Here is a 27,410-nt window from a genome sequence, read left to right on the forward strand (position 1 = left end):
AATAGTGGTTGTTATGATAGTAGAGTGGTAGTTGTAGTGGTTGTTATGATAGTAGAGTGGTAGTAGTAGTGGTTGTTATGATAGTAGAGCAGTAGTAGTAGTGGTAGTTATGATAGTAGAGTGGTAGTAGTAGTGGTTGTTATGATAGTAGTGTGGTAGTTGTAGTTGTTGTTGTGATAGTAGAGTGGTAGTGGTAGTGGTTGTTATGATAGTAGAGTGGTAGTTGTAGTGGTTGTTATGATAGTCAAGTGGTAGTAGTAGTGGTTGTTATGATAGTAGAGTGTTAGTAGTAGTGGTTGTTGTGATAGTAGAGAGGTAGTAGTAGCGGTTGTTATGATAGTAGAGCAGTAGTTGTAGTGGTTGTTATGATAGTAGAGTGGTAGTTGTAGTGGTTGTAATGATAGTAGAGCAGTAGTAGTAGTGGTTGTTGTGATAGTACAGAAGTAGTAGAAGTGGTTATTTTGATAGTCGAGTGGTAGTAGTAGTGGTTGTTCTGATAGTAGAGCAGTAGTTGTAGTGGTTGTTAAGATAGTACAGTGGTAGTAGTAGTGGTTGTTATGATAGTAGAGTGGTAGTAGTTGTGGTTGTTGTGATAGAAGAGTGGTTGTAGTAGTGGTTGTTATTATTGTAGAGTGGTAGTAGTAGTGGTTGTTATGATAGTAGAGCAGTAGTTGTAGTGGTTGTTATGATAGTAAAGCAGTAATAGTGGTTGTTATGATAGTATAGTGGTAATAGTGGTTGTTGTGATAGTAGAGTGGTAGTAGTAGTTTTTGTTATGATAGTAGAGTGTTAGTAGTATTGGTTGTTATGATAGTAGAGCGGTAGTTGTAGTGGTTGTTATGGTAGTAGAGTGGTAGTAATAGTGGTTGTTGTGATAGTAGAGCAGTAGTAGTAGTGGTTGTTGAGATAGTAGAGTGGTTGTAGTAGTGGTTGTTATGAAAGTAGAGTGGTAGTAGTAGTGGTTGTTATGAAAGTTGAGTGGTAGTAGTGGTGGTTGTTATGATATCAGAGCAGGAGTAGTAGTGGTTGTTGTGATAGTAGAGTGGTAGTAGTAGTGGTTGTTGTGACAGTAAAGTGTTAGTAGTAGTGGTTGTTGTGATAGTAGAGTGGTTGTAGTAGTGGTTGTTATGATAGTAGAGTGGTAGTAGTAGTGGTTGTTGTGATAGTCGAGTAGTAGTAGTAGTGGTTGCTATGATAGTAGAATGGTAGTAGTAGTGTTTGTTATGATAGTAGAGCAGTAGTAGTAGTGGTTGTTGAGATAGTAGAGTGGTTGTAATAGTGGTTGTTATTATAGTAAAGCAGTAATAGTGGTTGTTTTGATAGTAGAGCAGTAGTAGTAGTGGTTGTTATGATAGTAAAGTGGTAATAGTGGTTGTTGTGATAGTAGAGTGGTAGTAGTAGTTTTTGTTATGATAGTAGAGTGTTAGTAGTAGTGGTTGTTATGATAGTAGAGCAGTAGTTGTAGTGGTTGTTATGGTAGTAGAGTGGTAGTAATAGTGGTTGTTGTGATAGTAGAGTGGTTGTAGTAGTGGTTGTTATGAAAGTTGAGTGGTAGTAGTGGTGGTTGTTATGATATCAGAGCAGGAGTAGTAGTGGTTGTTGTGATAGTAGAGTGGTAGTAGTAGTGGTTGTTGTGACAGTAAAGTGTTAGTAGTAGTGGTTGTTGTGATAGTAGAGTGGTTGTAGTAGTGGTTGTTATGATAGTAGAGTGGTAGTAGTAGTGGTTGTTGTGATAGTCGAGTAGTAGTAGTAGTGGTTGCTATGATAGTAGAATGGTAGTAGTAGTGGTTGTTATGATAGTAGAGCAGTAGTAGTAGTGGTTGTTGAGATAGTAGAGTGGTTGTAATAGTGGTTGTTATGATAGTAGAGTGGTAGAAGTATAGAGTGGTAGTAGTAGTGGTTGTTATGATAGTAGAACAGTAGTAGTAGTGGTTGTTGTGATAGTGGAGTGGTAGTAGTAGTGGTTGTTATGATAGTAGAGCAGTAGTTGTATTGGTTGTTATGATAGTAGAGTGGTAGTAGAAGTGGTTATTATGATAGTAGAGAAGTAGTTGTAGTGGTTGTTATGATAGTAGAGTGGTAGTAGTAGTGGTTGTTATGAAAGTAGAGTGGTAGTAGTAGTGGTTGTTATGATAGTAGAGCAGTAGTAGTAGTTGTTGTTGTGATAGTCGAGTGGTAGTAGAAGTTGTTGTTATGATAGTAGAGTGGTAGTAGTAGTGGTTGTTATGATAGTAAAGCAGTAATATTGGTTGTTATGATAGTAGAGTGGTAGTTGTAGTGGTTGTTATGATAGTAGAGTGGTAGTAGTAGTGGTTGTTATGATAGTAGAGCAGTAGTAGTAGTGGTTGTTATTATTGTAGAGTGGTAGTAGTAGTGGTTGTTATGATAGTAGAGTGGTAGTTGTAGTGGTTGTTATGATAGTCAAGTGGTAGTAGTAGTGGTTGTTATGATATTAGAGTGTTAGTAGTAGTGGTTGTTGTGATAGTAGAGAGGTAGTAGTAGCGGTTGTTATGATAGTAGAGCAGTAGTTGTAGTGGTTGTTATGATAGTAGAGTGGTAGTAGTAGTGGTTGTTATGATAGTAGAGTGGTAGTTGTAGTGGTTGTAATGATAGTAGAGCAGTAGTAGTAGTGGTTGATGTGATAGTACAGAAGTAGTAGAAGTGGTTATTTTGATAGTCGAGTGGTAGTAGTAGTGGTTGTTCTGATAGAAGAGCAGTAGTTGTAGTGGTTGTTAAGATAGTACAGTGGTAGTAGTAGTGGTTGTTTTGATAGTAGAGTGGTAGTAGTAGTGGTTGTTGTGATGGAAGAGTGGTTGTAGTAGTGGTTGTTATTATTGTAGAGTGGTAGTAGTAGTGGTTGTTACGATAGTAGAGCAGTAGTTGTAGTGGTTGTTGTGATTGTAGAGTGGTAGTAATAGTGGTTGTTGTGATAGTACAGTGGTAGTAGTAGTGGTTGTTATGATAGTAGAGCAGTAGTTGTAGTGGTTGTTATGATAGTAGAGGTGTTGTAGTAGTGGTTGTTATTATTATAGAGTGGTAGTAGTAGTGGATGTATTGATAGTAGAGCAGTAGTTGTAGTGGTTGTTATGATAGTAGAGTTGTAGTAGTAGTGGTTGTTGTGATAATAAATCAGTAATAGTGGTTGTTTTGATAGTAGAGCAGTAGTAGTAGTGGTTGTTATGATAGTAAAGCATTAATAGTGGTTGTTATGATAGTATAGTGGTAATAGTGGTTGTTGTGATAGTAGAGTGGTAGTAGTAGTTGTTGTTATGATAGTAGAGTGGTAGTAGTAGTGGTTGTTGTGAAAGTAGAGTGGTAGTAGTAGTGGTTGTTATGATAGTAGAGCAGTAGTAATAGTGGTTGTTATGATAGTAGAGCAGTAGTTGTACTGGTTGTTGTGATAGTAAAGCAGTAATAGTGGTTGTTTTGATAGTAGAGCAGTAGTAGTAGTGGTTGTTATGATAGTAAAGCAGTAATAGTGGTTGTTATGATAGTATAGTGGTAATAGTGGTTGTTGTGATATTAGAGTGGTAGTAGTAGTTTTTGTTATGATAGTAGAGTGGTAGTAGTAGTGGTTGTTATGAAATTAAAGCAGTAATAGTGGTTGTTATGATAGTAGAGTGGTAGTAGTAGTGGTTGTTATGATAGTAGAATGGTAGTAGTAGTGGTTGTTATGATAGTAGAGTGGTAGTAGTAGTGGTTGTTATGATAGTAGAGTGGTAGTAGTAGTGGTTGTTGTGATAGTACAGTGGTAGTAGTAGTGGTTGTTATGATAGTAGAGCAGTAGTTGTAGTGGTTGTTATGATAGTAGAGTGGTTGTAGTAGTGGTTGTTATTATTATAGAGTGTTAGTAGTAGTGGATGTATTGATAGTAGAGCAGTAGTTGTAGTGGTTGTTATGATAGTAGAGTGGTAGTAGTAGTGGTTGTTATGATAGTAGAGTGGTAGTAATAGTGGTTGTTATGATAGTAGAGCAGCAGTTTTACTGGTTGTTGTGATAGTAAATCAGTAATAGTGGTTGTTTTGATAGTAGAGCAGTAGTAGTAGTGGTTGTTATGATAGTAAAGCATTAATAGTGGTTGTTATGATAGTATAGTGGTAATAGTGGTTGTTGTGATAGTAGAGTGGTAGTAGTAGTTGTTGTTATGATAGTAGAGTGGTAGTAGTAGTGGTTGTTATGAAATTAAAGCAGTAATAGTGGTTGTTATGATAGTAGAGTGGTAGTTGTAGTGGTTGTTATGATAGTAGAGCAGTAGTTGTAGTGGTTGTTATGATAGTAGAGTGGTAGTAGAAGTGGTTATTATGATAGTAAAGCAGTAATAGTGGTTGTTATGATAGTAGAGTGGTAGTAGTAGTGGTTGTTATGATAGTAGAGTGGTAGTAGTACTGGTTGTTATGATAGTAGAGTGGTAGTAGTAGTGGTTGTTATGATAGTAGAGTGGTAGTAGTAGTGGTTGTCATGATAGTAAAGCAGTGATAGTGATTGTTATGATAGTAGAGTGGTAGTAGAAGTGGTTATTATGATAGCAGAGAAGTAGTTGTAGTGGTTGTTATGAAAGTAGAGTGGTTGTATTAGTTGTTGTTATGATAGTAGAGTGGTAGTAGTAGTGGTTGTTATGATAGTAGAGCAGTAGTAGTGGGTTTTGTGATAGTAGAGTGGTAGTAGAAATGGTTGTTGTGATAGTAGAGTGGTAGCAGTAGTGGTTGTTATGATAGTAGAGTGGTAGTAGTAGTGGTCGTTATGATAGTAAAGCAGTAATAGTGGTTGTTATGATAGGAGAGTGGTAGTAGTAGTGGTTGTTATGATATTAGAGTGGTAGTAGTAGTGGTTGTTGTGATAGTAGAGTGTAGGCAGTAGTGTTTTTTGTGATAGTAGAGTTGTAGCAGTAGTGGCTGTTGTGATAGAAGAGAAGTTGTAGTAGTGGTTGTTATTATTGTAGAGTGGTAGTAGTAGTGGTTGTATTGATAGTAGAGCAGTAGTTGTAGTGGTTGTTATGATAGTAGAGTGGTAGTAGTAGTGGTTGTTATGATAGTAGAGTGGTAGTAGTAGTGGTTGTTATGGTAGTAGAGTGGTAGCAGTAGTGGTTGTTGTGATAGTAGAGTGGAGGCAGTAGTGGTTTTTGTGATAGTAGATTGGTAGTAGTTGTGGTTGTTATGATAGTTGAGCAGTAGTAGTAGTGGTTGTTGTGATAGTATAGTGGTAGCAGTAGTGGTTGTTATGATAGTAGAGCAGTAGTTGTAGTGGTTGTTGTGCTTGTAGAGTGGTAGTAGTAGTGGTTGTTGTGATAGAAGAGTGGTTGTAGTAGTGGTTGTTATTATTCTAGAGTGGTAGTAGAAGTGGTTATTATGATAGTAGAGAAGTAGTTGTAGTTGTTGTTATGATAGTAGTAGTGGTTGTTATGAAAGTAGAGTGGTTGTAGTAGTTGTTGTTATGATAGTAGAGAGGTAGTAGTAGTGGTCGTTATGATACTAAAGCAGTAATAGTGGTTGTTATGATAGTAGAGTGGTAGTAGTAGTGGTTGTTATGATAGTAGAGTGGTAGTAGTAGTGGTTGTTGTGATAGTAGAGTGGTAGCAGTAGTGGTTGTTATGATAGTAGAGCAGTAGTTGTAGTGGTTGTTGTGATTGTAGAGTGGTAGTAGTAGTGGTTGTTGTGATAGAAGAGTGGTTGTAGTAGTGGTTGTTATTATTCTAGAGTGGTAGTAGAGGTGGTTATTATGATAGTAGAGAAGTAGTTGTAGTGGTTGTTATGATAGTAGAGTGGTAGTAGTAGTGGTTGTTATGAAAGTAGAGTGGTTGTAGTAGTTGTTGTTATGATAGTAGAGTGGTTGTAGTAGTGGTTGTTATGATAATAGAGCAGTAGTAGTAGTGGTTGTTGTGAAAGTAGAGTGGTTGTATTAGTTGTTGTTATGAGAGTAGAGTGGTGGTAGTAGTTGTTGTTATGATAGTAGAGTGGTAGTAGTAGTGGTTGTTATGATAGTAGAGCAGTAGAAGTAGTGGGTGTTGTGATATTAGAGTGGTAGTAGAAGTGGTTGTTCTGTAAGTAGTAGTGGTTGTTATGATAGTAGAGTGGTAGTAGTAGTGGACGTTATGATAGTAAAGCAGTGACAGTGGTTGTTATGATAGTAGAGTGGTAGTAGTAGTGGTTGTTATTATAGTAGAGTGGTAGTAGTAGTGGTTGTTGTGATAGTAGAGTGGAGGCAGTAGTGGTTTTTGTGATAGTAGATTGGTAGTAGTTGTGGTTGTTATGATAGTTGAGCAGTAGTAGTAGTGGTTGTTGTGATAGTATAGTGGTAGCAGTAGTGGTTGTTATGATAGTAGAGCAGTAGTTGTAGTGGTTGTTGTGCTTGTAGAGTGGTAGTAGTAGTGGTTGTTGTGATAGAAGAGTGGTTGTAGTAGTGGTTGTTATTATTCTAGAGTGGTAGTAGAAGTGGTTATTATGATAGTAGAGAAGTAGTTGTAGTTGTTGTTATGATAGTAGTAGTGGTTGTTATGAAAGTAGAGTGGTTGTAGTAGTTGTTGTTATGATAGTAGAGAGGTAGTAGTAGTGGTCGGTATGATACTAAAGCAGTAATAGTGGTTGTTATGATAGTAGAGTGGTAGTAGTAGTGGTTGTTATGATAGTAGAGTGGTAGTAGTAGTGGTTGTTGTGATAGTAGAGTGGTAGCAGTAGTGGTTGTTATGATAGTAGAGCAGTAGTTGTAGTGGTTGTTGTGATTGTAGAGTGGTAGTAGTAGTGGTTGTTGTGATAGAAGAGTGGTTGTAGTAGTGGTTGTTATTATTCTAGAGTGGTAGTAGAGGTGGTTATTATGATAGTAGAGAAGTAGTTGTAGTGGTTGTTATGATAGTAGAGTGGTAGTAGTAGTGGTTGTTATGAAAGTAGAGTGGTTGTAGTAGTTGTTGTTATGATAGTAGAGTGGTTGTAGTAGTGGTTGTTATGATAATAGAGCAGTAGTAGTAGTGGTTGTTGTGAAAGTAGAGTGGTTGTATTAGTTGTTGTTATGAGAGTAGAGTGGTGGTAGTAGTTGTTGTTATGATAGTAGAGTGGTAGTAGTAGTGGTTGTTATGATAGTAGAGCAGTAGAAGTAGTGGGTGTTGTGATATTAGAGTGGTAGTAGAAGTGGTTGTTCTGTAAGTAGTAGTGGTTGTTATGATAGTAGAGTGGTAGTAGTAGTGGACGTTATGATAGTAAAGCAGTGACAGTGGTTGTTATGATAGTAGAGTGGTAGTAGTAGTGGTTGTTATTATAGTAGAGTGGTAGTAGTAGTGGTTGTTGTGATAGTAGAGTGGAGGCAGTAGTGGTTTTTGTGATAGTAGAGTGGTAGTAGTAGTGGTTGTTGTGATAGTAGAGCAGTAGTAGTAGTGGTTGTTGTGATAGTAGAGTGGTAGTAGTAGTGGTTGTTGTGATAGTAGTTTGGAGGCAGTATTGTTTTTTGTGAAAGTAGAGTGGTTGTAGTAGTTGTTGTTATGATAGTAGAGTGGTAGTAGTAGTTGTTGTTATGATAGTAGAGTGGTAGTAGTAGTGGTTGTTATGATAGTAGAGCAGTAGTAGTAGTGGGTGTTGTGATATTAGAGTGGTAGTAGAAGTGGTTGTTCTGGTAGTAGTTGTGGTTATTATGATAGTAGAGTGGTAGTAGTAGTCGTTGTTATGATAGTAGAGTGGTAGTAGTAGTGGTCGTTATGATAGTAAAGCAGTAATAGTGGTTGTTATGATAGTAGAGTGGTAGTAGTAGTGGTTGTTATTATAGTAGAGTGGTAGTAGTAGTGGTTGTTATGGTAGTAGAGTGGTAGTAGTAGTGGTTGTTGTGATAGTAGAGTGGAGGCAGTAGTGGTTTTTGTGATAGTAGAGTGGTAGTAGTAGTGGTTGTTGTGATAGTAGAGCAGTAGTAGTAGTGGTTGTTGTGATAGTAGAGTGGTAGTAGTAGTGGTTGTTGTGATAGTAGTTTGGAGGCAGTATTGTTTTTTGTGAAAGTAGAGTGGTTGTAGTAGTTGTTGTTATGATAGTAGAGTGGTAGTAGTAGTTGTTGTTATGATAGTAGAGTGGTAGTAGTAGTGGTTGTTATGATAGTAGAGCAGTAGTAGTAGTGGGTGTTGTGATATTAGAGTGGTAGTAGAAGTGGTTGTTCTGGTAGTAGTTGTGGTTGTTATGATAGTAGAGTGGTAGTAGTAGTGGTCGTTATGATAGTAAAGCAGTAATAGTGGTTGTTATGATAGTAGAGTGGTAGTAGTAGTGGTTGTTGTGATAGTAGAGTGGAGGCAGTAGTGGTTTTTGTGATGGTAGAGTGGTAGTAGTAGTGGTTGTTATGATAGTAGAGTGGTAGTAGTAGTGGTTGTTATGATAGTAGAGTGGTAGTAGTAGTGGTTGTTGTGATAGTAGAGTGGTAGCAGTAGTGGTTGTTATGATAGTAGAGCAGTAGTTGTAGTGGTTGTTGTGATTGTAGAGTGGTAGTAGTAGTGGTTGTTGTGATAGAAGAGTGGTTGTAGTAGTGGTTGTTATTATTCTAGAGTGGTAGTAGAGGTGGTTATTATGATAGTAGAGAAGTAGTTGTAGTGGTTGTTATGATAGTAGAGTGGTAGTAGTAGTGGTTGTTATGAAAGTAGAGTGGTTGTAGTAGTTGTTGTTATGATAGTAGAGTGGTTGTAGTAGTGGTTGTTATGATAATAGAGCAGTAGTAGTAGTGGTTGTTGTGAAAGTAGAGTGGTTGTATTAGTTGTTGTTATGAGAGTAGAGTGGTGGTAGTAGTTGTTGTTATGATAGTAGAGTGGTAGTAGTAGTGGTTGTTATGATAGTAGAGCAGTAGAAGTAGTGGGTGTTGTGATATTAGAGTGGTAGTAGAAGTGGTTGTTCTGTAAGTAGTAGTGGTTGTTATGATAGTAGAGTGGTAGTAGTAGTGGACGTTATGATAGTAAAGCAGTGACAGTGGTTGTTATGATAGTAGAGTGGTAGTAGTAGTGGTTGTTATTATAGTAGAGTGGTAGTAGTAGTGGTTGTTGTGATAGTAGAGTGGAGGCAGTAGTGGTTTTTGTGATAGTAGAGTGGTAGTAGTAGTGGTTGTTGTGATAGTAGAGCAGTAGTAGTAGTGGTTGTTGTGATAGTAGAGTGGTAGTAGTAGTGGTTGTTGTGATAGTAGTTTGGAGGCAGTATTGTTTTTTGTGAAAGTAGAGTGGTTGTAGTAGTTGTTGTTATGATAGTAGAGTGGTAGTAGTAGTTGTTGTTATGATAGTAGAGTGGTAGTAGTAGTGGTTGTTATGATAGTAGAGCAGTAGTAGTAGTGGGTGTTGTGATATTAGAGTGGTAGTAGAAGTGGTTGTTCTGGTAGTAGTTGTGGTTATTATGATAGTAGAGTGGTAGTAGTAGTCGTTGTTATGATAGTAGAGTGGTAGTAGTAGTGGTCGTTATGATAGTAAAGCAGTAATAGTGGTTGTTATGATAGTAGAGTGGTAGTAGTAGTGGTTGTTATTATAGTAGAGTGGTAGTAGTAGTGGTTGTTATGGTAGTAGAGTGGTAGTAGTAGTGGTTGTTGTGATAGTAGAGTGGAGGCAGTAGTGGTTTTTGTGATAGTAGAGTGGTAGTAGTAGTGGTTGTTGTGATAGTAGAGCAGTAGTAGTAGTGGTTGTTGTGATAGTAGAGTGGTAGTAGTAGTGGTTGTTGTGATAGTAGTTTGGAGGCAGTATTGTTTTTTGTGAAAGTAGAGTGGTTGTAGTAGTTGTTGTTATGATAGTAGAGTGGTAGTAGTAGTTGTTGTTATGATAGTAGAGTGGTAGTAGTAGTGGTTGTTATGATAGTAGAGCAGTAGTAGTAGTGGGTGTTGTGATATTAGAGTGGTAGTAGAAGTGGTTGTTCTGGTAGTAGTTGTGGTTGTTATGATAGTAGAGTGGTAGTAGTAGTGGTCGTTATGATAGTAAAGCAGTAATAGTGGTTGTTATGATAGTAGAGTGGTAGTAGTAGTGGTTGTTGTGATAGTAGAGTGGAGGCAGTAGTGGTTTTTGTGATGGTAGAGTGGTAGTAGTAGTGGTTGTTATGATAGTTGAGCAGTAGTTGTAGTGGTTGTTATGGTTGTAGAGTGTTAGTAGTAGTGGTTGTTGTGATAGTAGAGTGTTAGCACTTGTGGTTGTTATGATAGTAGAGCAGTAGTTGTAGTGGTTGTTGAGATTGTAGAGTGGTAGTAGTAGTGGTTGTTGTGATAGAAGAGTGGTTGTAGTAGTGGTTGTTATTATTCTAGAGTGGTAGTAGAAGTGGTTTTTATGATAGTAGAGAAGTAGTTGTAGTGGTTGTTGTGATAGTAGAGTGGTAGTAGTAGTGGTTGTTGTGATAGTAGAGTGGAGGCAGTAGTGGTTTTTGTGAAAGTAGAGTGGTTGTAGTAGTTGTTGTTATGATAGTAGAGTGGTAGTAGTAGTTGTTGTTATGATAGTAGAGAATGGTAGTAGTAGTGGTTGTTATGATAGTAGAGCAGTAGTAGTAGTGGGTGTTGTGATATTAGAGTGGTAGTAGAAGTGGTTGTTCTGGTAGTAGTTGTGGTTGTTATGATAGTTGAGCAGTAGTTGTAGTGGTTGTTGTGATAGTAGAGTGGTAGTTGTAGTGGTTGTTGTGATAGTAGAGTTGTAGCAGTAGTGGTTGTTATGATAGTAGAGCAGTAGTTGTAGTGGTTGTTGTGATTGTAGAGTGGTAGTAGTAGTGGTTGTTGTGATAGAAGAGTGGTTGTAGTAGTGGTTGTTATTATTCTAGAGTGTTAGTGGTTGTTATGATAGTAGAGCTGTAGTAGAGGTGGTTGTTGTGATAGTAGAGTGGTAGTAGTAGTGGTTGTTATGATAGTAGAGTGGTAGTAGTAGTGGTTGTTATGATAGTAGAGCAGTAGTAGTAGTAGTGGGTGTTGTGGTAGTAGAAGAGGTTGTTGTGAGAGTAGAGTCGTAGTAGTAGTGGTTGTTATGATAGTAGAGCAGTAGTAGTAGTGGTTGTTATGATAGTAGAGTGGTCATAGTAGTGGTTGTCATGATAGTAGAGCAGTAGTTGTAGTGGTTGTTATGATAGTTGAGTGGTAGTAGTAGTGGTTGTTATGATAGTAGAGTGGTAGTGGTTGTCATGATAGTAGAGCAGTAGTTGTAGTGGTTGTTATGATAGTAGAGCAGTAGTAGTAGTGGTTGTTATGATAGTAGAGTGGTCATAGTACTAGTAGTAGTGGTTGTTGTGATAGTAGTTTGGAGGCAGTATTGTTTTTTGTGAAAGTAGAGTGGTTGTAGTAGTTGTTGTTATGATAGTAGAGTGGTAGTAGTAGTTGTTGTTATGATAGTAGAGTGGTAGTAGTAGTGGTTGTTATGATAGTAGAGCAGTAGTAGTAGTGGGTGTTGTGATATTAGAGTGGTAGTAGAAGTGGTTGTTCTGGTAGTAGTTGTGGTTATTATGATAGTAGAGTGGTAGTAGTAGTCGTTGTTATGATAGTAGAGTGGTAGTAGTAGTGGTCGTTATGATAGTAAAGCAGTAATAGTGGTTGTTATGATAGTAGAGTGGTAGTAGTAGTGGTTGTTATTATAGTAGAGTGGTAGTAGTAGTGGTTGTTATGGTAGTAGAGTGGTAGTAGTAGTGGTTGTTGTGATAGTAGAGTGGAGGCAGTAGTGGTTTTTGTGATAGTAGAGTGGTAGTAGTAGTGGTTGTTGTGATAGTAGAGCAGTAGTAGTAGTGGTTGTTGTGATAGTAGAGTGGTAGTAGTAGTGGTTGTTGTGATAGTAGTTTGGAGGCAGTATTGTTTTTTGTGAAAGTAGAGTGGTTGTAGTAGTTGTTGTTATGATAGTAGAGTGGTAGTAGTAGTTGTTGTTATGATAGTAGAGTGGTAGTAGTAGTGGTTGTTATGATAGTAGAGCTGTAGTAGTAGTGGGTGTTGTGATATTAGAGTGGTAGTAGAAGTGGTTGTTCTGGTAGTAGTTGTGGTTATTATGATAGTAGAGTGGTAGTAGTAGTCGTTGTTATGATAGTAGAGTGGTAGTAGTAGTGGTCGTTATGATAGTAAAGCAGTAATAGTGGTTGTTATGATAGTAGAGTGGTAGTAGTAGTGGTTGTTGTGATAGTAGAGTGGAGGCAGTAGTGGTTTTTGTGATGGTAGAGTGGTAGTAGTAGTGGTTGTTATGATAGTTGAGCAGTAGTTGTAGTGGTTGTTGTGATAGTAGAGTGGTAGTAGTAGTGGTTGTTGTGATAGTAGAGTGGAGGCAGTAGTGGTTTTTGTGAAAGTAGAGTGGTTGTAGTAGTTGTTGTTATGATAGTAGAGTGGTAGTAGTAGTTGTTGTTATGATAGTAGAGAATGGTAGTAGTAGTGGTTGTTGTGATAGTAGAGTGTTAGCACTTGTGGTTGTTATGATAGTAGAGCAGTAGTTGTAGTGGTTGTTGAGATTGTAGAGTGGTAGTAGTAGTGGTTGTTGTGATAGAAGAGTGGTTGTAGTAGTGGTTGTTATTATTCTAGAGTGGTAGTAGAAGTGGTTTTTATGATAGTAGAGAAGTAGTTGTAGTGGTTGTTGTGATAGTAGAGTGGTAGTAGTAGTGGTTGTTGTGATAGTAGAGTGGAGGCAGTAGTGGTTTTTGTGAAAGTAGAGTGGTTGTAGTAGTTGTTGTTATGATAGTAGAGTGGTAGTAGTAGTTGTTGTTATGATAGTAGAGAATGGTAGTAGTAGTGGTTGTTATGATAGTAGAGCAGTAGTAGTAGTGGGTGTTGTGATATTAGAGTGGTAGTAGAAGTGGTTCTTCTGGTAGTAGTTGCGGTTGTTATGATAGTAGAGCGGTAGTAGTAGTGGTTGTTGTGATAGAAGAGCGCTTGTAGTAGTGGTTGTTAAGATAGTAAAGCATTAATAGTGGTTGTTATGATAGTAGAGTGGTTGTAGTAGTGGTTGTTATGATTGTAGAGTGGTAGTAGTAGTGGTTGTTATGATAGTAAAGCAGTAATAGTGGTTGTTATGATTGTAGAGTGGTTGTAGTAGTGGTTGTTATGATTGTAGAGCAGTAGTGGTAGTGGTTGTTGTGATAGTAGAGTGATAGTAGTAGTGGTTGTTATGATAGTAGAGTGGTAGTGGTTGTTATGATAGTAGAGCAGTAGTAGTAGTGGTTGTTGTGATAGTAGAGTGGTAGTAGTAGTGGTTGTTGTGATAGTAGAGTGGAGGCAGTATTGGGTGTTGTGAAAGTAGAGTGGTAGTAGAAGTGGTTGTTGTGATAGTAGAGTGGTAGTAGTAGTGGTTGTTATGATTATAGAGTGGTAGTTGTTGTTATGATAGTAGAGTGGTAGTAGTAGTGGTTGTTATGATAGTAGTGCAGTAGTAGTATTGGGTGTTGTGATAGTAGAGTGGTAGTAGAAGTGGTTGTTATGATAGTAGAGTGGTTGTAGTAGTGGTTGTTATGATTGTAGAGCAGTAGTAGTAGCGGATGTTGTGATTGTAGAGTGGTAGTAGTAGTGGTTGTTGTGATAGAAGAGTGGTTGTGGTAGTGGTTGTTATTATTGTAGAGTGGTAGTAGTAGTGGTTGTATTTATAGTAGAGCAGTAGTAGTAGTGGTTGTTATGATAGTAGAGGGGTAGTAGTAGTGGTTGTTATGATAGTAGATCAGTAGTAGTAGTGGGTGTTGTGATAGTAGAGTGGTAGTAGAAGTGGTTGTTATGATAGTAGAGTGGTTGTAGTAGTGGTTGTTATGATAGTAGAGCACTAGTAGTAGTGGATGTTGTGATTGTAGAGTGGTAGTAGTAGTGGTTGTTGTGATAGAAGAGTGGTTGTGGTAGTGGTTGTTATTATTGTAGAGTGGTAGTAGTAGTGGTTGTATTTATAGTAGAGCAGTAGCAGTAGTGGTTGTTATGATAGTAGAGGGGTAGTAGTAGTGGTTGTTATGATAGTAGAGTGGTAGTAGTAGTGTTTGTTATGATAGTTGAGTGGTAGTAGTAGTGGTTGTTTTAATACTAGAGTGATAGTAGTAGTGGTTGTTGTGATAGTAGAGTGGTAGTAGTAGTGGTTGTTATGATAGTAGAGTGGTAGTAGTAGTGGTTGTTATGAAAGTAGAGTGGTTGTAGTAGTTGTTGTTATGATAGTAGAGTGGTTGTAGTAGTGGTTGTAATTATTGTAGAGTGGTAGTAGTAGTGGTTGTATTGATAGTAGAGCAGTAGTAGTAGTGGGTGTTGTGATAGTAGAGTGGTAGTAGTAGTGGTTGTTATGAAATTAGAGCAGTAGTAGTAGTGGGTGTTGTGATAGTAGAGTGGCAGTAGAAGTGGTTGTTATGATAGTAGAGTGGTTGTAGTAGTGGTTGTTATGATTGTAGAGCAGTAGTAGTAGTGGATGTTGTGATTGTAGAGTGGTAGTAGTAGTGGTTGTATTTATAGTAGAGCAGTAGTAGTAGTGGTTGTTATGATAGTAGAGGGGTAGTAGTAGTGGTTGTTATGATAGTAGAGCAGTAGTAGTAGTGGGTGTTGTGATAGTAGAGTGGTAGTAGAAGTGGTTGTTATGATAGTAGAGTGGTTGTAGTAGTGGTTGTTATGATAGTAGAGCAGTAGTAGTAGTGGTTGTTATGAAAGTAGAGTGGTTGTAGTAGTTGTTGTTATGATAGTAGAGTGGTTGTAATTATTGTAGAGTGGTAGTAGTAGTGGTTGTATTGATAGTAGAGCAGTAGTAGTAGTGGGTGTTGTGATAGTAGAGTGGTAGTAGTAGTGGTTGTTATGAAATTAGAGCAGTAGTAGTAGTTGTTGTTATGATAGTAAAGCAGTAATAGTGGTTGTTGTGATAGTAGACTAGTAGTGGTAGTTGTTGTTATGATAGTAAAGCAGTAACAGTGGTTGTTATGATAGTAAAGCAGTAGAAATAGTGGCAGTTATGATAGTAGAGTGGTAATAGTGTTATGATAGTAAAGCAGTAACAGTGGTTGTTATGACAGTAAAGCAGTAGTAATAGTGGCAGTTATGATAGTAGAGTGGTAATAGTGGTTGATATGATAGTAAAGTGGTAATAGTGGTTGTTATGATAGTAGGGTGTTGAGTGGTAGTAGTAGTGGTTGTTATGATACTAGAGTGGTAGTAGTAGTGGTTGTTATGATAGTAGAGCAGTAGTAGTAGTGCTTGTTGTGATAGTAGAGTGGTAGTAGTAGTGGTTGTTATGATATTAGAGTGGTAATAGTGGTTGTTATGACAGTAGGGTGGTAATAGTGGTTGTTGTGATAGTAGAGTGGAGGCAGTATTGGGTGTTGTGAATGTAGAGTGGTAGTAGAAGTGGTTGTTGTGATAGTAGAGTGGTAGTAGTAGTGGTTGTTATGATTATAGAGTGGTAGTTGTTGTTATGATAGTAGAGTGGTAGTAGTAGTGGTTGTTATGATAGTAGTGCAGTAGTAGTAGTGGGTGTTGTGATAGTAGAGTGGTAGTAGAAGTGGTTGTTATGATAGTAGAGTGGTTGTAGTAGTGGTTGTTATGATTGTAGAGCAGTAGTAGTAGCGGATGTTGTGATTGTAGAGTGGTAGTAGTAGTGGTTGGTGTGATAGAAGAGTGGTTGTGGTAGTGGTTGTTATTATTGTAGAGTGGTAGTAGTAGTGGTTGTATTGATAGTAGAGCAGTAGTAGTAGTGGGTGTTGTGATAGTAGAGTGGTAGTAGTAGTGGTTGTTATGAAATTAGAGCAGTAGTAGTAGTGGGTGTTGTGATAGTAGAGTGGCAGTAGAAGTGGTTGTTATGATAGTAGAGTGGTTGTAGTAGTGGTTGTTATGATTGTAGAGCAGTAGTAGTAGTGGATGTTGTGATTGTAGAGTGGTAGTAGTAGTGGTTGTATTTATAGTAGAGCAGTAGTAGTAGTGGTTGTTATGATAGTAGAGGGGTAGTAGTAGTGGTTGTTATGATAGTAGAGCAGTAGTAGTAGTGGGTGTTGTGATAGTAGAGTGGTAGTAGAAGTGGTTGTTATGATAGTAGAGTGGTTGTAGTAGTGGTTGTTATGATAGTAGAGCAGTAGTAGTAGTGGTTGTTATGAAAGTAGAGTGGTTGTAGTAGTTGTTGTTATGATAGTAGAGTGGTTGTAATTATTGTAGAGTGGTAGTAGTAGTGGTTGTATTGATAGTAGAGCAGTAGTAGTAGTGGGTGTTGTGATAGTAGAGTGGTAGTAGTAGTGGTTGTTATGAAATTAGAGCAGTAGTAGTAGTTGTTGTTATGATAGTAAAGCAGTAATAGTGGTTGTTGTGATAGTAGACTAGTAGTGGTAGTTGTTGTTATGATAGTAAAGCAGTAACAGTGGTTGTTATGATAGTAAAGCAGTAGAAATAGTGGCAGTTATGATAGTAGAGTGGTAATAGTGTTATGATAGTAAAGCAGTAACAGTGGTTGTTATGACAGTAAAGCAGTAGTAATAGTGGCAGTTATGATAGTAGAGTGGTAATAGTGGTTGATATGATAGTAAAGTGGTAATAGTGGTTGTTATGATAGTAGGGTGTTGAGTGGTAGTAGTAGTGGTTGTTATGATACTAGAGTGGTAGTAGTAGTGGTTGTTATGATAGTAGAGCAGTAGTAGTAGTGCTTGTTGTGATAGTAGAGTGGTAGTAGTAGTGGTTGTTATGATATTAGAGTGGTAATAGTGGTTGTTATGACAGTAGGGTGGTAATAGTGGTTGTTGTGATAGTAGAGTGGAGGCAGTATTGGGTGTTGTGAATGTAGAGTGGTAGTAGAAGTGGTTGTTGTGATAGTAGAGTGGTAGTAGTAGTGGTTGTTATGATTATAGAGTGGTAGTTGTTGTTATGATAGTAGAGTGGTAGTAGTAGTGGTTGTTATGATAGTAGTGCAGTAGTAGTAGTGGGTGTTGTGATAGTAGAGTGGTAGTAGAAGTGGTTGTTATGATAGTAGAGTGGTTGTAGTAGTGGTTGTTATGATTGTAGAGCAGTAGTAGTAGCGGATGTTGTGATTGTAGAGTGGTAGTAGTAGTGGTTGGTGTGATAGAAGAGTGGTTGTGGTAGTGGTTGTTATTATTGTAGAGTGGTAGTAGTAGTGGTTGTATTTATAGTAGAGCAGTAGTAGTTGTGGTTGTTATGATAGTAGAGGGGTAGTAGTAGTGGTTGTTATGATAGTAGAGCAGTAGTAGTAGTGGGTGTTGTGATAGTAGAGTGGTAGTAGAAGTGGTTGTTATGATAGCAGAGTGGTTGTAGTAGTGGTTGTTATGATAGTAGAGCAGTAGTAGTAGTGGATGTTGTGATTGTAGAGTGGTAGTAGTAGTGGTTGTTGTGATAGAAGAGTGGTTGTGGTAGTGGTTGTTATTATTGTAGAGTGGTAGTAGTAGTGGTTGTATTTATAGTAGAGCAGTAGTAGTAGTGGTTGTTATGATAGTAGAGGGGTAGTAGTAGTGGTTGTTATGATAGTAGAGTGGTAGTAGTAGTGTTTGTTATGATAGTTGAGTGGTAGTAGTAGTGGTTGTTATGATACTAGAGTGGTAGTAGTAGTGGTTGTTGTGATAGTAGAGTGGTAGTAGTAGTGGTTGTTATGATAGTAGAGTGGTAGTAGTAGTGGTTGTTATGAAAGTAGAGTGGTTGTAGTAGTTGTTGTTATGATAGTAGAGTGGTTGTAGTAGTGTTTGTAATTATTGTAGAGTGGTAGTAGTAGTGGTTGTATTGATAGTAGAGCAGTAGTAGTAGTGGGTGTTGTGATAGTAGAGTGGTAGTAGTAGTGGTTGTTATGAAATTAGAGCAGTAGTAGTAGTGGGTGTTGTGATAGTAGAGTGGCAGTAGAAGTGGTTGTTATGATAGTAGAGTGGTTGTAGTAGTGGTTGTTATGATTGTAGAGCAGTAGTAGTAGTGGATGTTGTGATAGTAGAGTGGTAGTAGTAGTGGTTGTTATGAAATTAGAGCAGTAGTAGTAGTGGGTGTTGTGATAGTAGAGTGGCAGTAGAAGTGGTTGTTATGATAGTAGAGCAGTAGTAGTAGTGGATGTTGTGATTGTAGAGTGATAGTAGTAGTGGTTGTTGTGATAGAAGAGTGGTTGTGGTAGTGGTTGTTATTATTGTAGAGTGGTAGTAGTAGTGGTTGTATTTATAGTAGAGCAGTAGTAGTAGTGGTTGTTATGATAGTAGAGGGGTAGTAGTAGTGGTTGTTATGATAGTAGAGCAGTAGTAGTGGTGGGTGTTGTGATAGTAGAGTGGTAGTAGAAGTGGTTGTTATGATAGTAGAGTGGTTGTAGTAGTGGTTGTTATGATAGTAGAGCAGTAGTAGTAGTGGTTGTTATGAAAGTAGAGTGGTTGTAGTAGTTGTTGTTATGATAGTAGAGTGGTTGTAGTAGTGGTTGTAATTATTGTAGAGTGGTAGTAGTAGTGGTTGTATTGATAGTAGAGCAGTAGTAGTAGTGGGTGTTGTGATAGTAGAGTGGTAGTAGTAGTGGTTGTTATGAAATTAGAGCAGTAGTAGTAGTTGTTGTTATGATAGTAAAGCAGTAATAGTGGTTGTTGTGATAGTAGACTAGTAGTGGTAGTTGTTGTTATGATAGTAAAGCAGTAACAGTGGTTGTTATGATAGTAAAGCAGTAGTAATAGTGGCAGTTATGATAGTAGAGTGGTAATAGTGTTATACTAGTAAAGCAGTAACAGTGGTTGTTATGATAGTAAAGCAGTAGTAGTAGTGGCAGTTATGATAGTAGAGTGGTAATAGTGGTTGATATGATAGTAAAGTGGTAATAGTGGTTGTTATGATAGTAGGGTGTTGAGTGGTAGTAGTAGTGGTTGTTATGATACTAGAGTGGTAGTAGTAGTGGTTGTTATGATAGTAGAGCAGTAGTAGTAGTGCTTGTTGTGATAGTAGAGTGGTAGTAGTAGTGGTTGTTATGATATTAGAGTGGTAATAGTGGTTGTTATGACAGTAGGGTGGTAATAGTGGTTGTTATGATAGTAGAGTGGTAATAGTGGTTGTTATGATAGTAAAGCCGTAATAGTGGTTGTTATGATAGTAGAGTGGTAATAGTGGTTGCTATGATAGTAGAGTGGTAATAGTGGTTGTTATGATAGTAAAACAGTAATTGTGTTGTTGTGATAGTAGAGCAGTAGTAGTAGTGGTTGTTATGATAGTAAAGCAGTAAGAGCGGTTGTTATGATAGTAGAGTGGTAATAGTGGTTATTATGATAGTAGAGTGGTAACAGGGGTTGTTATGATAGTAGATTGGTAATAGTGGTTGTTATGATAGTAAAGCAGAAATAGTGGTTGTTATGATAGTAGAGTGGTAGTAGTAGTGGTTGTTATGAAAGTAGAGTGGTTGTAGTAGTTGTTGTTATGATAGTAGAGTGGTTGTAGTAGTGGTTGTAATTATTGTAGAGTGTTAGTAGTAGTGGTTGTATTGATAGTAGAGCAGTAGTAGTAGTGGGTGTTGTGATAGTAGAGTGGTAGTAGTAGTGGTTGTTATGAAATTAGAGCAGTAGTAGTAGTGGGTGTTGTGATAGTAGAGTGGCAGTAGAAGTGGTTGTTATGATAGTAGAGTGGTTGTAGTAGTGGTTGTTATGATTGTAGAGCAGTAGTAGTAGTGGATGTTGTGATTGTAGAGTGGTAGTAATAGTGGTTGTTGTGATAGAAGAGTGGTTGTGGTAGTGGTTGTTATTATTGTAGAGTGGTAGTAGTAGTGGTTGTATTTATAGTAGAGCAGTAGTAGTAGTGGTTGTTATGATAGTAGAGGGGTAGTAGTAGTGGTTGTTATGATAGTAGAGCAGTAGTAGTAGTGGGTGTTGTGATAGTAGAGTGGTTGTAGAAGTGGTTGTTATGATAGTAGAGTGGTTGTAGTAGTGGTTGTTATGATAGTAGAGCAGTAGTAGTAGTGGTTGTTATGAAAGTAGAGTGGTTGTAGTAGTTGTTGTTATGATAGTAGCGTGGTTGTAGTAGTGGTTGTAATTATTGTAGAGTGGTAGTAGTAGTGGTTGTATTGATAGTAGAGCAGTAGTAGTAGTGGGTGTTGTGATAGTAGAGTGGTAGTAGTAGTGGTTGTTATGAAATTAGAGCAGCAGTAGTAGTTGTTGTTATGATAGTAAAGCAGTAATAGTGGTTGTTGTGATAGTAGACTAGTAGTGGTAGTTGTTGTTATGATAGTAAAGCAGTAACAGTGGTTGTTATGATAGTAAAGCAGTAGTAATAGTGGCAGTTATGATAGTAGAGTGGTAATAGTGTTATGATAGTAAAGCAGTAACAGTGGTTGTTATGATAGCAAAGCAGTAGAAATAGTGGCAGTTATGATAGTAGAGTGGTAATAGTGGTTGATATGATAGTAAAGTGGTAATAGTGGTTGTTATGATAGTAGGGTGTTGAGTGGTAGTAGTAGTGGTTGTTATGATATTAGAGTGGTAATAGTGGTTGTTATGACAGTAGGGTGGTAATAGTGGTTGTTATGATAGTAGAGTGGTAATAGTGGTTGTTATGATAGTAAAGCCGTAATAGTGGTTGTTATGATAGTAGAGTGGTAATAGTGGTTGCTATGATAGTAGAGTGGTAATAGTGGTTGTTATGATAGTAAAACAGTAATTGTGTTGTTGTGATAGTAGAGCAGGAGTAGTAGTGGTTGTTATGATAGTAAAGCAGTAATAGCGGTTGTTATGATAGTAGAGTGGTAATAGTGGTTATTATGATAGTAGAGTGGTAACAGGGGTTGTTATGATAGTAGATTGGTAATAGTGGTTGTTATGATAGTAAAGCAGAAATAGTGGTTGTTATGATAGTAGAGTGGTAATAGTGGTTGTTATGATAGTAGAGTGGTAATAGTGGTTGTTGTGATAGTAGAGTGGTAATAGTGGTTGTTATGATAGTAAAGCAGTAATAGTGGTTGTTATGATAGTAGAGTGGTAATAGTGGTTGTTATGATAGTAGAGTGGTAATAGTGGTTGTTATGATAGTAAAGCAGGAATAGTGGTTTTTATGATAGTAAAGCAGTAGTAGTAGTGGTTGTTATGATAGTAGAGTGGTAGTAGTAGTGGTTGTTATGATAGTAGAGTGGTAGTTGTAGTGGTTGTTATGATAGTAGAGTGGTAGTAGTAGTGGTTGTTATGATAGTAAAGCAGTAGTAGTAGTGGTTGTTATGATAGTATAGCAGTAGTAGTAGTGGTTGTTATGAGAGTAGAGTGGTAGTAGTAGTGGTTGTTATGATAGTTAAGCAGTAATAGTGATTGCTATGATAGTAGAGTGGTAGTAGTAGTGGTTGTTATGATAGTAGAGTGGTAGTAGTAGTGGTTGTTTTAATAGTAGAGTGGTAGTAGTAGTGGGTGTTGTGATAGTAGAGTGGTAGTAGTAGTGGTTGTTATGAAATTAGAGCAGTAGTAGTAGTGGGTGTTGTGATAGTAGAGTGGCAGTAGAAGTGGTTGTTATGATAGTAGAGTGGTTGTAGTAGTGGTTGTTATGATTGTAGAGCAGTAGTAGTAGTGGATGTTGTGATTGTAGAGTGGTAGTAGTAGTGGTTGTTGTGATAGAAGAGTGGTTGTGGTAGTGGTTGTTATTATTGTAGAGTGGTAGTAGTAGTGGTTGTATTTATAGTAGAGCAGTAGTAGTAGTGGTTGTTATGATAGTAGAGGGGTAGTAGTAGTGGTTGTTATGATAGTAGAGCAGTAGTAGTAGTGGGTGTTGTGATAGTAGAGTGGTTGTAGAAGTGGTTGTTATGATAGTAGAGTGGTTGTAGTAGTGGTTGTTATGATAGTAGAGCAGTAGTAGTAGTGGTTGTTATGAAAGTAGAGTGGTTGTAGTAGTTGTTGTTATGATAGTAGCGTGGTTGTAGTAGTGGTTGTAATTATTGTAGAGTGGTAGTAGTAGTGGTTGTATTGATAGTAGAGCAGTAGTAGTAGTGGGTGTTGTGATAGTAGAGTGGTAGTAGTAGTGGTTGTTATGAAATTAGAGCAGTAGTAGTAGTTGTTGTTATGATAGTAAAGCAGTAATAGTGGTTGTTGTGATAGTAGACTAGTAGTGGTAGTTGTTGTTATGATAGTAAAGCAGTAACAGTGGTTGTTATGATAGTAAAGCAGTAGTAATAGTGGCAGTTATGATAGTAGAGTGGTAATAGTGTTATGATAGTAAAGCAGTAACAGTGGTTGTTATGATAGCAAAGCAGTAGAAATAGTGGCAGTTATGATAGTAGAGTGGTAATAGTGGTTGATATGATAGTAAAGTGGTAATAGTGGTTGTTATGATAGTAGGGTGTTGAGTGGTAGTAGTCGTGGTTGTTATGATACTAGAGTGGTAGTAGTAGTGGTTGTTATGATAGTAGAGCAGTAGTAGTAGTGCTTGTTGTGATAGTAGAGTGGTAGTAGTAGTGGTTGTTATGATATTAGAGTGGTAATAGTGGTTGTTATGACAGTAGGGTGGTAATAGTGGTTGTTATGATAGTAGAGTGGTAATAGTGGTTGTTATGATAGTAAAGCCGTAATAGTGGTTGTTATGATAGTAGAGTGGTAATAGTGGTTGCTATGATAGTAGAGTGGTAATAGTGGTTGTTATGATAGTAGAGTGGTAATAGTGGTTGCTATGATAGTAGAGTGGTAATAGTGGTTGTTATGATAGTAAAACAGTAATTGTGTTGTTGTGATAGTAGAGCAGTAGTAGTAGTGGTTGTTATGATAGTAAAGCAGTAATAGCGGTTGTTATGATAGTAGAGTGGTAATAGTGGTTATTATGATAGTAGAGTGGTAACAGGGGTTGTTATGATAGTAGATTGGTAATAGTGGTTGTTATGATAGTAAAGCAGAAATAGTGGTTGTTATGATAGTAGAGTGGTAATAGTGGTTGTTATGATAGTAGAGTGGTAATAGTGGTTGTTATGATAGTAAAGCAGTAATAGTGGTTGTTATGATAGTAGAGTGGTAATAGTGGTTGTTATGATAGTAGAGTGGTAATAGTGGTTGTTATGATAGTAAAGCAGTAATAGTGGTTTTTATGATAGTAAAGCAGTAGTAGTAGTGGTTGTTATGATAGTAGAGTGGTAGTAGTAGTGGTTGTTATGATAGTAGAGTGGTAGTTGTAGTGGTTGTTATGATAGTAGAGTGGTAGTAGTAGTGGTTGTTATGATAGTAAAGCAGTAGTAGTAGTGGTTGTTATGATAGTATAGCAGTAGTAGTAGTGGTTGTTATGAGAGTAGAGTGGTAGTAGTAGTGGTTGTTATGATAGTTAAGCAGTAATAGTGATTGCTATGATAGTAGAGTGGTAGTAGTAGTGGTTGTTATGATAGTAGAGTGGTAGTAGTAGTGGTTGTTTTAATAGTAGAGTGGTAGTAGTAGTGGTTGTTATGATAGTAGAGTGGTAGTAGTAGTGGTTGTTATGATAGTAGAGCAGTAGTAGTAGTGCTTGTTGTGATAGTAGAGTGGTAGTAGTAGTGGTTGTTATGATATTAGAGTGGTAACAGTGGTTGTTATGACAGTAGGGTGGTAATAGTGGTTGTTATGATAGTAGAGTGGTAATAGTGGTTGTTATGATAGTAAAGCCGTAATAGTGGTTGTTATGATAGTAGAGTGGTAATAGTGGTTGCTATGATAGTAGAGTGGTAATAGTGGTTGTTATGATAGTAAAACAGTAATTGTGTTGTTGTGATAGTAGAGCAGTAGTAGTAGTGGTTGTTATGATAGTAAAGCAGTAATAGCGGTTGTTATGATATTAGAGTGGTAATAGTGGTTATTATGATAGTAGAGTGGTAACAGGGGTTGTTATGATAGTAGATTGGTAATAGTGGTTGTTATGATAGTAAAGCAGAAATAGTGGTTGTTATGATAGTAGAGTGGTAATAGTGGTTGTTATGATAGTAGAGTGGTAATAGTGGTTGTTGTGATAGTAGAGTGGTAATAGTGGTTGTTATGATAGTAAAGCAGTAATAGTGGTTGTTATGATAGTAGAGTGGTAATAGTGGTTGTTATGATAGTAGAGTGGTAATAGTGGTTGTTATGATAGTAAAGCAGTAGTAGTAGTGGTTGTTATGATAGTAGAGTGGTAGTAGTAGTGGTTGTTATGATAGTAGAGTGGTAGTTGTAGTGGTTGTTATGATAGTAGAGTGGTAGTAGTAGTGGTTGTTATGATAGTAAAGCAGTAGTAGTAGTGGTTGTTATGATAGTATAGCAGTAGTAGTAGTGGTTGTTATGAGAGTAGAGTGGTAGTAGTAGTGGTTGTTATGATAGTTAAGCAGTAATAGTGATTGTTATGATAGTAGAGTGGTAGTAGTAGTGTTTGTTATGATAGTAGAGTGGTAGTAGTAGTGGTTGTTTTAATAGTAGAGTGGTAGTAGTAGTGGTTGTTATGATAGTAGAGTGGTAGTAGTAGTGGTTGTTATGATAGTAAAGCAGTAGTAGTAGTGGTTATTATGATAGTATAGTGGTAGTAGTAGTGGTTGTTATGATAGTAGAGTGGTAGTAGTAGTGGTTGTTATGATAGTAAAGCAGTAATAGTGATTGTTATGATAGTAGAGTGGTAGTAGCAGTGGTTGTAATGATAGTAGTGTGGTAGTAGTAGTGGTTGTTATGATAGTAAAGCAGTAATAGTGGTTGTTATGATAGTAGAGGGGTAATAGTAGTGGTTGTTATGATAGTAAAGCAGTAATAATGGTTGTTGTGATCGTAGTTTCATTGCATTCGTCTCTGCTAAATTATGTTTTAATCCCTCAATGAATCATACATCTGTTACCTGTCTGTCCATCACTATGGTTACTCAAGCAGTCTCCCTATTAGCCAATCAGAGAGGGCATAGGACCCCTCTGCTTGTCGGTAGGCTAGTATTCATTAATGAGAAAGACAAACATTTTCCCTGTAGGTTAGCAGATGAGAATCCCATATCCCACCTGAGCCTACCACCATGATATAGATTCTGGCCATCCTTCCACCACATTTAAATGATTCTAATCTCCATGCTCTCCCTTCTCTCTTCTGCTGTCTCTTCTTCTCCCTGTCTGTTAGTCTTCTCTTTCGATTCTCTCTAATGTGTCACATTTTACCCCTTTTTTTCTCCTCTCATCCTCTTCAAACTGAAGAGTGTACCTGCTGTTTGTCATAATGACAAAATCTCTGCCTCTCGTCCTCCATCTCTGCCTCCCTTGTTCCCTCGCTCCTCTCTTTCCCCTGGCACGCTGTGGTCGTGGACAGAGAAAGATTTCCTCTCTCCTTCTCTTTCCCTCTCTCCCACTATATTTATATATATATATATATATATATATATATATATATATATATATATATATATATATATAAAACTCTACATCTGCTTCTCTCCCTCATTCCTTCTTTCATCCCTCTCTTTCTCTTTACTTATTTTTATCCACTCTCCCTCTTCTCTTCCTCCTTCCCTGTCTGTTTCTCGCTCCCCTCTTTATTTTCTCTCAGTTCTAGGGTTATAAGGTTTTGAGGCTTATTTTACATCTACCTTATTTGTCATTGTTCAGCCCCTCCTCTTCTGACCCCTCTCTCTCTTTCTTTAACTCTCTCTCCACCTCCTTCTCTTCTCATTTTGCCGTACTGTTGACAATTGTTGACCATTGACCTTGAGGAGTCACCTTGAATGAGGAGCTAATGACACACACACACACACACACACACACGCGCACACACACACACACACACACACACACACACACACACACACACACACACACACACACACACACACACACACACACACACACACTCTCTCACACACACACACACACACACACACACACACACACACACACACACACATACACACACACACACACACACACACACACACACACACACACACACACACACACACACACACACACACACACACACACTCACACTCTCTCTCACACACACACACACACACACACACACACACACAGACACTCTCACAGACACTGTCTCTCTCAAACACACAGACGCGCGTGCACGCATGCCACCCCCCCCCCCACACACACACACAGCTAACACTAACCCTCCTCTCCTGTCCTCCTCTATCCTCGTCCTCCAACCTCTCCCTACACCCTAACCCTCCACTCATGTTCTCCTCTCTACTCCTCCACCTCCTCCAACCTCTCCCTACTCCTTTACCCTCCACTCATGCTCTCCTCTATCCTCGTCCTCCAACCTCTCCCTACTCCCTAACCCTCCACTCCTGTCCTCCTCTCTCCACCTCCTCCAACCTCTCCCTACTCCCTAACTCTCCACTCATGCTCTCCTCTATCCTCGTCCTCCAACCTCTCCCTACGCCCTAACCCTGCACTCCTGTCCTCTCTCCTCCTCCTCCAACCTCTCCCTACTCCGTAATCCTCCACTCCTGCTCTCCTCTCTTCTCCTCCTCCAACCTCCCCCTACTCCCTAATCCTAACTCCTCCTCCTTCACCTTCCTTTCCCCTTCCGTCCCCAATTCTCTCTTTTGCATGAATCCCTTTCTGCCTGCCTCCTCTTGACCTCCTTTTGCACCCTCTCTTCATCTCTCTCTGTCTGTCTCCCTATCCCACATCTCTCTCTGTCCCTCTCCCTATCTCCAACTCTCTCTGTCCCTCTCCCTATCCCACAACTCTCTCTGTCCCTCTACCTATCTCCAACTCTCTCTGTCCCTCTCCCTATCCCACATCTCTCTCTGTCCCTCTCCCTATCCCACAACTCTCTCTGTCCCTCTCCCTATCCCACATCTCTCTCTGTCCCTCTCCCTATCCCACATCTCTCTCTGTCCCTCTCCCTATCCCACAACTCTCTCTGTCCCTCTCCCTATCCCACAACTCTCTCTGTCCCTCTCCCCTCCCACATCTCTCTCTGTCCCTCTCCCCTCCCACATCTCTCTCTGTCCCTCTCCCTATCTCCAACTCTCTCTGTCCCTCTACCTATCTCCAACTCTCTCTGTCCCTCTCCCTATCCCACATGTCTCTCTGTCCCTCTCCCTATCCCACAACTCTCTCTGTCCCTCTCCCTATCCCACATCTCTCTCTGTCCCTCTCCCTATCCCACATCTCTCTCTGTCCCTCTCCCTATCCCACAACTCTCTCTGTCCCTCTCCCTATCCCACAACTCTCTCTGTCCCTCTCCCTATCCCACAACTCTCTCTGTACCTCTCCATATCTCCAACTCTCTCTATCCCTCTCCCTATCCCACAACTCTCTCTGTCCCTCTCCCCTCCCACATCTCTCTCTGTCCCTCTCCCCTCCCACATCTCTCTCTGTCCCTCTCCCTATCTCCAACTCTCTCTGTCCCTCTCCCCTCCCATATCTCTCTCTGTCTGTCTCCCTATCCCACATCTCTCTCTGTCCCTCTCCCTATCCCCAACCCTCTCTGTCCCTCTCCCCAATATCTCTCTGTTCATCTCTCTATCCCCATCTCTCTCTGTCCCTCTCCCCTCCCCTATCTCGCTCTGTCCCTCTCCCTATCCCACATCTCTATCTGTCCCTCTCCCTATCCCCCATCTCTCCTGTCCCTCTCCCTCTCTCTATACCCATCTCCCCTGTCCCTGTCCCTCTCCCTATCCTCCATCTCTCCCTGTCCCTCTCCCTATCGACCATCTCTCCC

General features: G+C 38.7%; 1 protein-coding gene across 1 annotated transcript in view; it reads left to right on the forward strand.

Annotated features, from left to right (window-relative positions):
* The window catches only part of LOC110503718 (uncharacterized), a 127,859-nt gene that overhangs the window by 95,358 nt on the left and 5,091 nt on the right, over window positions 1-27,410 (forward strand). The window lies entirely within an intron of this gene.

Source organism: Oncorhynchus mykiss, chromosome 2 (genome assembly GCF_057628025.1).
Source record: "Oncorhynchus mykiss isolate SJ-2025 chromosome 2, ASM5762802v1, whole genome shotgun sequence".
NCBI classification, from domain to species: Eukaryota; Metazoa; Chordata; class Actinopteri; order Salmoniformes; family Salmonidae; genus Oncorhynchus; species Oncorhynchus mykiss.